Source organism: Eubalaena glacialis, chromosome 13 (genome assembly GCF_028564815.1).
Source record: "Eubalaena glacialis isolate mEubGla1 chromosome 13, mEubGla1.1.hap2.+ XY, whole genome shotgun sequence".
Taxonomy (NCBI): domain Eukaryota; kingdom Metazoa; phylum Chordata; class Mammalia; order Artiodactyla; family Balaenidae; genus Eubalaena; species Eubalaena glacialis.
Window position 1 is genome coordinate 26935981 of NC_083728.1, and position 15245 is coordinate 26951225.

The following is a 15245-nucleotide window of genomic DNA, read 5'->3' on the forward strand; positions in this document are numbered from 1 at the left end:
TGTCTGTCGAACAAGTTGCACAGAAAACCAAATGTGTGAGAAGGCCACAAGGCTCCACCTTTTGCAGGAAAACGCCAATTCACTCATTCATTCATTCATTCAACTAATACCTGCTGAATACCTACTATTCTAGGCTCTGGGGATACGGCAGCCAACAAGACAGACAAAACTCCTGTCCTGGTAGAGCTGACGCTCTAGTGGGAGAGACAGACCCCAGAGAAAATGAACAGTGACATATGGAGAATGTCACTTGGTGATATAGATGCTGAGGAAACTCATACAACAGGTAGGGGGAGGGGGGTACGGGGGGGTTGTCATGTGAGACAGTGCAACCAGGGAAGGCCCCACGGAGAAGGTGACATTTGAGCAAAGATTCAAAGGAGGTGATGTTATCGTTTGTTCATCCGTCTACTCATTCGTATTCATTCATTCATTCGTTCGTTCGTTCATTCCTCCGGGCAGTCAGCCAGCATCAGCAAACATTGCCTTGGGCCTGTTCGGTGGCCTTGACAGGGCGTGGGGACGTGGGCTCACCCCGAGCAGCTTACAGATGTTTTCTCCCAGCAGTGGGGCCCGACCCACCCTGTAAGAGCCATCGTGTTCTGCCAGGGACTAAGGGATCCTCAGGACACAGGACTTTCAGGGCTAAACCGGAAAGTCCTGGGCAAACCAGCACGAGCGGTCACCCTCACAGAGGCTGCCCTCGTCCCAAGAGGCTGAGGAAAAGCCAGCAAAGGCTTCTGCTTCTCTGAAGATGTGGAAGGAGAGGCCATGTGTCCATGCCAGGTAAGTGAGGTGGGCAGAGGCTCCAAGAGCCAAATGCCACAGACTGTGGGGTGCAGGCTGGTGTGGCAACAAGGCTGCCTCCCGGGGGTCAGTGATGATGAGGCCGGAAGGGACGGTGAGGCCTTGGGTGTCCGCGAAGGGGCTGCACTGACTGCGGGCAGCCGGCCTCCAAACAGGTGGGCAACTAGACTTCGGCCTTTTAGAAAGAGCGATGCTTTGCTGTGCAAGGCTCTGCGCTTGGGCAGAGGATAGAGAGGGGAGAAATACCGTGTCCGCGTTCCTTCTTTCCTTCATTCCAGTGGCCACTGAGCAACTTCCCATCCCCAGCTGAGATGTCTGCACTGGATCAGCGAGACCAGGCAAGGGAGGGAAGAAGCAAATAGTGAAGAATCTAAGTGAAGGGCGTATGGGTGTTCATCTTATTGTTTCTTGTAGGTTTAGACACTTTCAAAATAAAGTGTTGGGGGAATAAACACAAATAAATCTGGGCCCCAAATGAAGCATCTGTAGGGGTGGAGATAAAGCAGGTCCTTCCCTCCAGCAGCTCAGGGTCCACTGAGGGATCTGGGTGCGTAAACCCAGCCTTCAATGGCGTGGGCGCTCCGTGTGTGCCGGGTCCTCGGAGGAAGGAGCCTGGGAGGCAGGCTTGGGAGGCTGGGGATGTTTCACCAGAGGGAGAGGGAAAGGGAAGGCAGGCAGAGGAACGACAGAGGCAAAAGCACGGAGGCTGATGTACAGGGATGTTGGGGAACAGTGGTCTGTGCGGCTCAGTGGAGGGTTCTTGGTGGGCCGGGAGGTACGGTTCAGAGGAGGCTGGAAAGGGAAGTCGTGGCCTCAGAGAGCTTGTCTCCTAGAATCAGTCTCCGAAAATAAAAGTGAGTCTGGCCCTCTGTTGCAAAATCAGAGAACACAGGAAATTATTTTTGAAAAGGAAATACAACCCCTAGGTTAGCCCATCACCAGAGATAACCACTGTGAAGCATTCAATACGTTTCTTCCTAATATCTTCCCACATGTATGTGTGTGTGTATATATATATGTGTGTGTGTGTGTGTGTGTGTATATATATATGTATATATATATATATATATATATATACATCCTAACTTAGAGTAATAAAATAGTTTGCAGCTTGCTGTTTGTTTTTTTTGTTGTTTTGTTTTTTTATAAATTTATTTTATTTATTTATTTTTGGCTGCGTTGGGTCTTCGTTGTTGCGCAAGGGCTTTCTCTAGTTGCGGCAAGCAGGGGCTACTCTTTGTTGCAGTGCGTGGGCTTCTCATTGCGGTGGCTTCTCATGTTGTGGAGCACAGGCTCTAGGCGCGTGGGCTTCAGTCGTTGTGGCACGCGGGCTCAACAGTTGTGGCTCGTGGGCTCTAGAGCGCAGGCTCAGTAGTTGTGGCGCACAGGCTTATTTGCTCTGCATAATGTGCGGGATCGTCCTGGACCAGGGCTCAAACCCGTGTCCCCTGCATTGGCAGGTGGATTCTTAACCACTGTGCCACCAGGGAAGCCCCAGCTTGCTGTTTTTTGCTTAAAATTACATCAGACTCATTTTCCAGTGCCATTAAATAATCTCTGAAAACCTGACTTCTAAGCCCTTCGGAGGACTCCAGCAAGTGGTGGACTCTGGCTAGGAGGCGATTTCTCAGGGCTGGGTACTGAGGCTGTTTCCACTTGTTTGCTGTAAGAAAGAACACCGTGATAAACAGCCTCCATACGTACATAATTCTGTGTCCACATCGCTGATTATTTTGTTTTTTCCTGATTAATTCTTAGACATGAGATTCTTGGAAGCCCTGCTGGGAGCAGAGCTGGCTGGGTAACCGGGAGAGGGGGTGGGTTTCCCAGAGCCACTTGTCCCCACCAGAGGACAGCCTGGGGCCCAGCTGGAAGGAACACCTTGCACTTTATGAATGCCTTATGCTCTCTCCTACCTCCCGGCCACTTTGTCCGAGCTGTTACAGCCCCCAAACCCCCAACTCTCTCTCCCCGCTTCCCTGTCTTGCTAACTCTTCATCTTTCCAGGCGCCGGCATAACCTTCTCCAGGAAGCTCTTCCAGAGCCTGGGCTGGGAGCCCCCATGCCCACCCCCTCTGCAGCTGTGCCTGGGCTACCTCCATCAGAGCTGCTATCTCACTGGGTTACGAGTGCCGTTTCTTTGTCTGGTTTTCTTTGTCCCCTGAGGACAGGGCCCAGGCTGGTTTCATCTTTGAATTTCCAGCACCAGGGGTTGAGCTGGCTCATTTCAGTTTCACTAAATGTTTGTTGAGCAAAGGAATGAAGAGTCAGATAAATGAATGAACAAATGAAACAAAGTCTGTAGGGGAAGGCTGAAGCTCACTGGGCACTGGATGAGCATCCAGTCCAGGGGGACAGAGGGAGGTGCAGAGCAGGGCCCCCGAGTCCAGAGTGGGGAGCTGGAGGCAAGACTCCTGCGAAAGGAGGCTGGGACCAGGGGCCCGGGCAGTGCAGTGTAGGGAGGGAGGGGCTAGCTGGGGGAACCATTCTGAGTAGTCAGAGGCAGGGGGCACCAATGGGTCATGCGGGCAAGAATCTTCCAGAAGACGGCAAAGTTTCATGGGCTCTGGAGCCTACCTGGGTTCAAATCCTGACCCTTCTGCTTATGAGCTGTGTGACTTCAAGCCCGTGACTTAACTTCTCTGTGCCTCAGTTTTTCCGACTATAAAATAAGAATAATAAATGTTAGTACTTCATTCATTCATTTGCTTTTTTTTTTCACTTAACAAACACTGTTGAGTGCCTGTTCTGGGCCCAGGACTGGAGGCTGAGAGGGAGCTGACCACCACGGTCACACGTGCAGGAAGCCCTGCAGCTGGGATCAAACCCAGGTTTGTCGGCCACGGAGTCTGTGCATGGTGCCCTGCAGTCTACCCCTCGGGGCCATTGTGAGGACCGGGTGAGGTGCTGGCACGGAGAAGCACTTACTAAGCAGGCGGTGCTATCATGGTCCTCCTGTGGTGTCGCCATTGCCGAGTGGACTCTAGTTGCAGTGTCAGGCATGCGCTGACCACCCACAAGGTCGTGGAGAATGTCCCTACCCTTCCCAGCCTCACTTTCCCTTAGGGCAACCAACCACCCTGGTTGGGCTGGGAATGAGGGTTTTCCCGGGATGCGGGGCTCTCAGGACTAAAACTGGGACAGTCCCCAGGCAAGCAGGGATGGGTGGTCACCCTCGTTTCTTCATCTGTAACAAAGGGAACTGTATGCCTCCCAGGGCTGTTGTGCAGAACAGAAGTAAGCACACGGGGAAGGCACGAAACCATGGGGCCAGAATTCTAGACTTGTTACATATAAAGAATTCTGTATGCCATGGAAATCCAGGCATGAAAAAGGATGAACCGGCTCGCATGGACTGCCACGAAGAAGCTCTAAGATATATATTTTTGGTGAAAAAGACAAGGTACAAAATGCTTTGTGCGGTGTGCTTCTGTTAGTATTGGGGGGGGGTGGTCTGAATAGACACATCTACTCCTGCATCCATGGATTCTCCCGGGAGGGAACAGGGGAGCTGGGAGAAAGTATAGGGGAAACACTTGCTTGTCACTATGTATCCTTTTGCATTGTTGGAATTATTTTAACTCTTTGTTTTCATTATCTGGCCAAAAGAACTCCCCAGCTCTGTGTGTCAAAAACCAAAGAACAAAAAAACGCACCCTGAACAAAAGTAAAAGGCCAAAGTTACAGAGTAGGAAAAGTGCCTAGTTCAGGCCCCAGCACCAGGAATTGCTCCAAGAATGGCCTTCTCCCCGCTCCCACCCATGACCTCATCAACCCGTGGGCTGGGTGTTCAGGGGGCACAGGTGGGCTGCTGCCTTCTCTAATGCAGTGTTCGTCAGGTTCAGGTGCAAGCACAGTCTGGGCAGACAGCTTCAGGCTCTGCACGGCATCCCGCGTGCAGGTCTGGGGGCTCCTGGGGTCCCTCGCCCACTTCTCTGCCCTCATGTCTGAGGTCGCCCTCTGCCAGGTTCTGGGGGCTGCCCAGCCTCGAGGGGCGGAGGTGGGCCCATCTCACAGAGTAAGTGGTTCCAGTTTCCTTTACCTCCAGACCAGGGGGCCTGCATGTGCTGCTGCCGCTGCCAAAGCCAGTTCTCTCTGCCTCTGGCCTCGGGGAGAAGGAGCCACAGCTGGTTTAGGAAGAGGCTCCAGGTGCAGCCTGAGACGACCCAGCAGGCCTGACCCCCACAGACCTGCCTCCCACGAGCCCCCGGCCCAGCCCTGCCTCGAGCTCCCAGCCACGTGGCCAGGCTCCTTCTGAATTTTTAGCATCACACACATATTTTAGGAAAATATTCTCATTGTAATATCTCAAACATTAATAAAATGTAGCCAATAAAAGCCCAAGTAATTTCCCTGCACTTCCCAAGTCCCATTTTCCTGAAACATTACTGTCAATTGGTAGGCATCCTTTCGAAAGTTTTACTCTCCTGTATATATATCTATACCTCTAACTGTATCTATATCTTTTTTTTTTTTTTTTTTTTGGCTGCGTTGGGTCTTTGTTGCTGTGCGCGGGCTTTCTCTAGTTGTGGCGAGCGGGGGCTACTCTTTGTTGTGGTGCGCGGGCTTCTCATTGCAGTGGCTTCTCTTGTTGCAGAGCACAGGCTCTAGGCACGCGGACTTCAGTAGTTGTGGCATGCGGGCTCAGTAGTTGTGGCGCACCAGCTTAGTTGCTCCGCGGCAAGTGGGATCTTCCCAGACCAGGGCTCGAACCCGTGTCCCCTGCATTGGCAGGCGGATTCTTAACCACTGCGCCACCAGGAAAGCCCTGTATCTATATCCTGATTTATGTCTATACCTATGTCTCCTATACCTATATCTATATCCATATCTGTATCATCTATAACTATTGACTTAGATGTGTCTGTAGTGTTTGTGTGCTTCTCACATAAATGGTAACATTCTGTATGTTTTCTTCTGCGAGTTGCCTTATTTTCACTGAACGTGTTATGGACATTGTTTGTGCCAGTACATGTACAGCCACCTCCCTCTTTTTAACAGCTGCACACACAGTATTCCATGATGTGAGCTGGCCCATCATTTCTTTGTCCGGTCCCCTGCTGATGGACATTGAAATCGTTTTGCTTCCACAAACAGCCCTGGCCTCATTGTGCACTCGAGCGATTTCTCGGGGATAGGTACCTGGCTAGCCCCTGGCACCACTGAAGGGCTGGGTAGAATGTGGGCCAGCTACTCACAAACTGCGCTCTGGGAAGTCTGACCTGAGCCACACTCCCACCCAAGGGTGTAGACCACCTGTGTCCGTCCGTGCTCATCACCGGCACCGCGCTGTCTAGTGGGTCACATTTTTGCATCAGGCCACCTCTCCCGGCATAATCCTTCCTCCCCAAGCCTCCAATCACTCCCCTGGGTTGGCTTTGAAACCTGGGCCACAGAGAACTCTTCAGCCATCTTGGCTTACCCTGCTGGTGAGTAGCCTGCTGCCTGGGGTGATTACAGAGAGAAGGGGGGGAAGCCCACATTCCCAGATTTCTCCCCCTTCTAAAGTCGACCCCTCCTGAAATTCCTCCATGAAGGGGGAGGTTTGGTGAAGGCCCTGCCCGCTTTGGGAGTCCTTTTACCTGAGGCTTCCCACTACATGGGCAGCGTGGGGCAAAGAAGGGCGGGCACGGGAGGTGGAAAGCACAGGGGCACCAAAGAAACAGAACCATCCTAAGAGCCTCTTCCTCATAAAGTGCCTCCTGCACACCTGGTGCCACCCCCAGCCTGAGGCACACACCCTGCGGCGGGTGCTATCATTGTCCCCACCCTGCAAGTGAGGAGGCGGAGGCCTGGAGGGTGGAGGAGCCAGGATTTGAACTCAGGCCTCTACAGCCCCAGAGCCCAGGCCCTGAACCCACAAGGAGCTAAAATGTGTGTAGGAGGTGGTGCTGACTCCCCGGAGAGTCTGAGATCAATGAAGGACGAAGGACAGAGACGGGGTTTGTGTGTGTGTGTGTGTGTGTGTTGGTGAGGAGGGAGCATCTGGAGAGACGGGTGGGGTTGGGGAGGAAGGGAAGGGCCTTCCAGGTGGGTGGAAGGGCCTGAACGAAAGCCCGAGGTGGGAGTGACCCTGGCATTTTTGTTTGTTTGTTTGTTGTTCTTATTTTTCTTTTTGTAAAAGTTTTTAAGTTTTATTTTGGCCACACCACGAGGCTTGCGGGATCTTAGTTCCCCGACCAGGGATCGAATCCCGGCTCCCAGCAGTGAGAGTGCTGAGTCCTAACCCCTGGACCGCCAGGGAATTCCCAACCTGGCATGTTGATGGTGGAAAAGCCTGGTCTGGGTCATGGTGCCACGTGCAGAGCTGGCAGCTGTGGGAGATCAGGCCTGCCCTGTGGGCTGTGGATGCCAGGCCGGGGATTGGCTTGCAACTCATCACCACCCTCATTATCAACTGCAGCCAATGACATCTGTGTTACTAATACAGCTGCTGGCGCTCTGGCCTTCCATACACGCAAGCATACTCTCCCCACAACTCCAGGAGATGGACACCATGATGTTTATTTTACAGATTAGGAAACTGTCTAGTCTGGAAGCCCCATGAGGGCGGGGTCAGGGCCACTGACTCACCCCTGTAGGCCCGTACCCAGCACTGGGTCTCTGCTATAGGAGGAATGGATGGGAGGAAAGAAAGAAGGAAGGAGGTTGGATGGATGAATGGATGGATAATGGATGGATGGATGGATGGATGGATGAACAATGGATGATGGATGGATGGATGGATGAATAATGGATGATGGATGGATGGATGGATGGATGGATGGATGGATGGATGGATATCTTTGAGCCTCCATTTCTTAGTCTCTAAAATGGAGATAATACTAGCGCCTCACTCACAGAGTCACGCTGAGGATGAAGTGAGAAAAGCCGGGCAGAGACCTGGTGCAGAGGGATAAGAACAATAATAACAATCGTGGTGAGTGTGTCCTGCAGCCTCATCACGTGCCAGGCGCTCCTTCAAGGGCCTTGGCTTCATTTTCTCACATACGGCACCGGACGTGCACCGTCACTGTCGCTTGCACTATTGAGATTCCTGCAGATGGCTGGGGCTGGCTGGGGCTTGCCCCTCCTCATCCTTCCTGATCCAAGTCGCTTTAACCCAGTGACCTGCGAGTCCCCAGGGCTGACATTAGCTGCAGGGCTGGCCCGGAACCCTCTCTCCTGAAGTTGCATCTGGAGTTCTTTCTCCCACATTCCAGGTGAAAACCCCACATGCTACGTGAACAGCTGGACCCAATAGGACTCTGGGGATAATGGGACTTACCCACCCAGTCTGGGCTACTCCAAAATCTGGAAAACAGCAGGTTCTTTGGATCTGGGCCTGGCCAGAGCCTCAGTTTCCCCATCTGTAAGATAGAAATGGTCACAGTCAGATTGGGTGATTCCTAAGGGCATTTCTGTTTGTCTTGGCCCCCCTGCCTTCTGGTTTCTAGTCTCAGAAAACATGCTGTTAGAGGGAGTGGAGCCTGGCCTGGCCTCTGCTTCCTGCCAGCCTCTGTCTCAGGAGGTGGGCGAGGGGACCCCTGGACCAGGGGACCAGCTGTGAGTTCAAGTTCTGCTCCTGGACACTTTCCAGCTGCAGCCCCCAGTGACGTGTGCAAGGTTCCCGCCACTTAGCGGGTACTTGACATCATGACCTCTCTCCCTCCGTCCCTGCCGGGGCAAGTCAGCTCACTTCTCTGAGCCTCAGTCTCCTCAGGTCTGCGATGCTGTTTCTCCCTGGAGCCAAGCACCAGGACTGTTTGAAGCTAGTGTAAGATGCTGGATGGGAAAGAGCTTTGCAGATGGAAAACCTTGGCCCACTGGGAAGATTTATTGCTGTGACTGTAAGTGTGAGGTCCGAAGGCCATCAGGACTGGATGGTCCCTACCCAGAAGGCTATGCTGAAACCCAGGCCACTCTCCCTCCATCACCGATGGAGGAGAAGACAGCCTTCTCCCTGAGGCCCTGACGTCTGGGGGCATGCTGGGGCTGGGCTCTCTTTCAGCATTTTCCCTTTTATTTTTGCACGTTTGTCCCATGCAGGGCCCTGGTCAGCGCCTAGATGACTGAGGTCTGGGGAGGGGACACAGGTAGTGGGAGAGGCAGACCATGCCCTCCCTCCCTCTCAGCCCCACATCCTGTCTGTTCTTCCCTTTCCCCTCTAACCTGCTGTCCCGGGGGGCCTTGCCTCACCCACGGCCCTTGCCCCTGCCAGCTTCCCCACCTCCCTCATGCCCCCTCCATTTCCATCTTGGCCCCCAGGGATCTTTAGAAATCAAGGATCCTAGCAGGTATCTCCTGCTGAGTGCCCTTCAGATGCCCTCTACCAAGGCGCGGGCTGTGCAGAGCCCCAAGGGGCGGCAGGGGCCAGAGGAGAGAAAAGGGTGGCCCTGTGCCCTGCGGCCTGCTGACCCCTGGCCTGCAGGAGCGGCCTCCCATTGCTCCTGGTCCCACGTCCTGCCTGGGGTGCACCCCACACTCTTACCCCACAAGAGGCTGTCCCAGGCCCGGCCCGCCCGCTCCCTCTCCCCTCGGCTGGACCCACCCCTTCCCTCAGTCCTGCCATCTCCTCACTCTCTCCAGTCCACGTGAGGGGCCCCTTTCTCATGTCCCCCCGCGGAGTGAGCTCCTTGTGTCACAGCTGCGCGTCTCTCTAAGGGGGTCATGAGCCCTGGAAGGCAGAGGCAGGCCTGCTTCGTGGCTGGGGCTCTGGGCCCCATATGGTGCCCGGCACGGACAAAGGCTCCTGAGATGCTTGTCAGACGCCCAGACAAATGGACATCGCCCACCGCCCCCCGCGTGGCCATCCCGGGGCAGTTGGGAGCGTGTGTGACCTCAAGCTCAGCCAGGCTGAGCTATATTTAGACACCAGGGCCAGGGCGAGCTTCTGGGTCTGAGGAGGTGGTGGGGCCCACAGTGGGGCCCCAGGGGGACCTCCTCGTCCAGGGCAACAGTCCCTGTGTGACAGGCCCGAGCCCAGACCAGGCACTGTGGCCTCCCACTGCCCCAAAAAGGCCGAGGAAAGGCTCCGTTTGAACAAAAGAGCCTCTCTGGCGGGTTTTGTGTGTGGCGTGTACGTTGATATCTAGAAAAAATAAGTTCGGGGCTGGCTGGCCAGCTCCAGCACGGGGCTGGGGTGGGGGGCCGGGGCGGAAGCGGAGTTGGCCGGCCCCGCGGGAGCCCGCCTGCCCGCTGCTCGCGCTCCCTGCGTGGCTCTCCTCCGCTCCGCACCTTGGGCGGGCGCCGTGCCAGGCCTGGGTGCGGCCACCCGGCAGCCAGTGAGGAGGGGCTGCCCTGGCCCCGGCTCCTCGCTACCCTGCTCTCCGGGGCGGGCAGGAGGCAGGATGGATGTTCGCAATAATTACCCAGCTGCAGCTTCCCCAGAGCTGCCGCCATAGCAACGGTGCCGGGCACCCCAGCCAAGCGGCCGAGTGGCAGGAGAGGGTGCTGGCGCTCTGGGCAGGTCGGGGAGGGGGTGGCACGAGCCCCGGGTGCAGCCCCACTGGCTCCCTTTGTCAGCTCCTTCGGCCACCCGCCCCCCTCCCCGGAGGCCAGGGGGAGGGGGCTTTGTCTGGGCACCGGGAGGCTGGCACCGCCCAGGGGAGGCTCCCCCAGATGCCCATTCTGCTGCCGGGGCCCTTAGGGCGAGGGGGAGCGGGTGTCGGGAGGGCTGGGGGTGCTCGGGGTCCCTGTGGCTCAGGGCTCAACTCGGGACTGGTGCTGTCACCTGGGTGCCCATGGCACACCCCAGGACCCCTGGGTCTCACCACCCACAGTGGGATCCCTGGGCACTCCTAGGGAAGGGTGTTTATGACCCATTCCCTTGCCCTGCTGGGGTCCTGGTGGAGCCACGCCTGGAGCAGCCTTGGGCAAGACTGGCTTTGTGGGGAGTTTGCTGTGGGAAAGGCCTTGAACCTGGGGCTGTATTTGGGGACTCCCAGAATCCTGCCCTCATGGCACCCATTCCCCTCCACTCTGTAGTAGAGGCTCTGTCGGTCTCCCTCCTGTGAATATTCAATCTGATGACGGGGACTGTGTTTATTTCCATTTTACAGATGGGGAAACTGAGACCAGAGAGGTTATGTGACCTGTCTAAGGTCACACAACTAAAAATGTGGAACCTCAACCCACTTCAGTCTGCAACTGCCCTGCCATTGCTGTGGTGTTCATTGTAGCTATTCTCTGTCCCCCTGTCACCTGGCAGTGTTGCCCAGAGGTTAGCTAAGAGTACAGGCTCTGTGGCCTGGGTTGAGGATGTGAGTCCACCTCTCCTAGCCTCCGTTTTCTCCTCTGTAAAATGGGGGTATAATTGAACCTCCCCTTATGGGGCTGTTGTTCAGATTAAAGAAGACAGTGAGTGGAAAGTGCACGGCCTGGCACGTGGGCAGCATTGGCTGTTGTTATAGTTGGAAATATGATTATTTTTATTATTGTCGTTACAACATAAGGAGGCGGACCTAGATGCTCACCGAGGCCCCTGTTGGCTCCAGCCTCCCTGGGCTCTCCAGGCGGCTTTCTGAAGGCGTGGCCTCTCTGGATGGCGCCAGTCGGGACAGCGAGCTGGGACGTGGGGAGCTCACAGCCTGGCGAGGAGGCGGTGTTAATCGCCTAATCCCACAAGTGTGTCTGGGGTGTGGGTTGTGATGGTGAGGAAGGAGACAAACCCGGGCTGAGATGGAGCCGGTGCCGGGTGGGCTGAGACCCCATTTACACAGAGTGATCAGGGAGGGCCTCTCCAGGGGGCCAGCCTGGAAAGGTCAGGAGAAGGACGTTCTAGAATGTGACCTTGCTTGAGGAGCCAAAGGGAGCCAGTTCCCTCTGGAGCACAGAGGGACAGGGAGACTGAGGTGGCCTGGGGTTGGATCTCAGGGCTTCGTGGACCATGGAGGAGAGTTTTTGGATGTGATTCTAAAAGCTGTGGAAAGTTAGCAAGTGGCTTTAGGTAGAAAAGGAGGTCAGAAGATATTTGTTGGATGAATGAGTGAATGAATGAATGATTGAATGAATGGAAGTTTTATTCTGCAGTGCCCAACCACAGAGCCCCTCTCCCCCGACCTTTCCCTCCTTCCTCTCTCTACCCCCTCCCCCATCACACCATCCCTCCCTGACTGGTTCAATTCAGTCATTTGTCAGCTGCTGCCCTGGGAGCCCACAGTCATATGGTGGAGGATCAACAAGTAAATAGAAAAATTCCAGATCAGCTGTTTGGCCAGTACAGAAGAGCGTTCTGTGGAAGGAGAGCTGACACAGGTCAGGGCACTGCCTGAGAGGGGCATTGAAGCATCAATAGGAGTTCACCAGGCTGTCAAGGCAGAGGACATAGCACTTGCACAGGCTCAGAGGTAGGAAACAGTATAGTGTGGTGGGGGATTGTTTTTTCATTGTTTCTTAGGGCCAGTGATAAATAAGGATAGCTAGCTTTATTGTGCACTGACTGTATGCCCAGCCCAGTGCTACAGGCAGGAGCTCATTGGAATCACACAATTTAAACACTGCTCCCTTTGCAGCAAAGGCCTATTTCACTTTCATGCATGAGGAATTGAGATTCAGATAAGTTAAATCACTTGCCCAAGGTCACACAGCAACCACAGGGCCCATGCTCTCAAACACCCACAGGTGGAGTTGGATAGACAGTTCGAGTTGGGCCACAAAAGTCCCTGAAGTCCAAGCTAAGGTGTCAGGACCCACTCCTGGGGCTTCTGGAGAGCCCTAGTAGGGTTTTGAATGGGAGAGGGGGAGGGTCAGGGCTGTGTTTGAGAGAGAAGATTCCGTGGCCTCTGTGGAGTGTAGATGGAGTGGCCGTGACCAGCTGCAAGGACACTGCAACGGTCCACGTGAAGGATAAGGAGGGCTTGACTCCACGGGAGTGCCTGGGGAAGGAGAGGAAGGAATGCCTTTGAGGGGGACCGAAAGACAGATGTGAGGTTGGGGGAGCAGAGAGAGGCCACTGGCGTGGAGGCTTGGATCACGATTTGAGTTCAAGTCTGATGAGTCTAACAGGAAGCTGATGCTCTTTCCTCCCCCCGCAGCCAGTTATTGTTTTTTATTTATTACTTTAAATTTATTTTTTTCTTGGCTGGGCCACACGGCTTATGGGATCTTAGTTCCCTGAACAGGGATCAAACCCGGGCCCTGGGCAGTGGAAGTGCAGAGTTCTAACCACTGGACCACCAGGGAATTCCCTATTTCACTGATACGTTAAAGACTTGTCATTTTCTCCCTCATGAGATTATAGGCATATTTTTTAAAAAGGTAGCTGGGACAAGGCAATTCTTAACCCAAAATGATGCTGGCTGATGGTGGATTTCAGGCATGGTGGCACCTCTGTGAGTTTTCCCCAGAATCTTCAAAGCCCCTAACAAGCCAAGGGCAGAAGGCATCACTCTTGCTGGCAGTGTGTGTGTGCATGTAGGAGGTGGCACTTGTGAGGAGGTCTGGGCTGGGCTGGGGGTCAGGCTGCCCTGGGTCCATTCCAGAAGTTGCTAGGGCTGCAGAAATTGGAGAAGCTTCTGGAAACCTGGCAGTGGCGTTCCTGACCTCCCTTCTTGGGCTTCCCAAGGCCGGGCCAGTAGACTGAGGCCCCCAGCCTGCTTACCCGTTGCTCTGGGGATATTGTAGCTGGCAGGCCAGGCAGGCGGTGGCTCGAGCTGCAGGTGCTGTGTCACCTGAGCCCAGGTCATGGCTGCCCCGGGGAAGGAGGGAGTTGTGTTCACACAACGGGCTGGCCAGCTCACCTCCTCACTACCATGGCGGAACCGTGGGCTTCCCTGAACCTGGGATGAAGGTGTGGCTTTGTCAACCCCTGACCGCCCCCCGCCAAGCCCCTTCCAGGCATCAGCTGCCAGCAAAATTGGGATTTGGTGGAAAGTGGTGGTTTGGAATCTGACATCCCCAGGTTTAATCCTGGCTTTGTTTCTTAACACAGCTGGCCACCATTTTCCCTGAGCCTCAGTTTACACACCTGCAAATTGCGGGGGAGGATATAGGACAGAATGAGGTAATGGGTGTCGAGGCCAGCCCGGCTCCTGCACAGAGTAGACAGGCAATGTGAGCTCCTGTCTCCCCTCCCTTTCCCTGTCAGTGCAACTGGGAGAGGAGATGGGCCAAAAAACCAAAATAAAATCGCTAGAAGCCTGATGAATCTGTGAATGATTGCTTGTAAGATGCTCTGCTTGAGCCGGATGTGCTGTCAGCTTGACGTCCAGATGGGCACCCCAGAGCCGGGCACGCCTGGCCAGACGTGGATCACAGATGGTGAAAGCACAGGAGGCCAAACCCAGGTCTCCAGAGCCAGAGCCCAGACTGTGGTAGGACAGGCGATGGTGGCGGCAGGGGCTCCATCGGCCTCCAGACCCTCCCTTCCTCACGGTGGACCTCAGCTGCCCGGGTCAGTCTCTACCGGTGGCGGGTGCACCGCTGATCTTGGTGTTAAGTGTTGCCAGCCTTCGGGAGCTCTTCTCCATCCGTGACCTTGTCCCTCTATGACAAAGCAGACAGCTGTGGCCTGGGAACGGACACCAGCTTCTGTCTACACGGCCAAGTCCTCTCCAGCACACCCCAGGAGCCTCAAAAGATGGGACAGTCCCTTCTGGCCTCACCACTCTGGGATTTTCCGCCTGGCCGACTCCCCCCTTGAGTGCTCTGCTCTAGCCTACACACTTACTGTTCTCTCTGCCGGCGACGCTCTTCCCCCAGATCCCCATGGGGCAAACTCCTGCACTTCCCTGAAGCCTCTGCTCTAATGCCCCCTTCCTCAGCCATCGCTGATCATCTAAAGGCACCTCCCTTCTCACTTGTTACCCCCCGACTTTGCTTTAGTTTTCTTCCTGGCCCTTATATTATGCATATTTCAGGTCATGTCTAATTGGCTGCCTCCCCACACCCTCCCCCCACCCTACCCCGAGAACGTGAGCTCCACGAAGGAGGGGCCTTTGTCTTTTTCATGGCTGAATCCTGGGGCCGGGGGCCTGGCCCAGAGAAGGCACCCGATACCATCGTTCAATGAATGAACGAGTGAACGAATTCATCATTCAGCAAACATTTATGAGCACTTACTGTAGGCAAGATCTGCTTGGTACAGGGCCTGGGAACCAAACCCCTCACACCCAGGCCTTGAGGAGAACATCACCAGGCAGGTGATCCAAGGACACAGAGCGGAGAGTGGAAGGGAGACAGCAAGGAACCCAGCAGACCTCGATTCCCCCCTGAGCCCATCCTTCATTTCCTAGCTGTGTGGTTTGGGGCTCAGCACTAGCTCTCTCTGAGCCCCACAGTCCTCATCTGTAAAGTGGTGCTAAATATACCGACCAAGGGGCCTCAGCATCCTCTGCCTCTCCCTCCCCACTGCCACACTGGTGCACTATAATCCATTATCCACACGGTAGCCAGAGGGGCCTTTTTCTTTCTTTTTTTTTTCTTTTGCTTCCAAAAATGTATTTACCTATTTTTTGAAT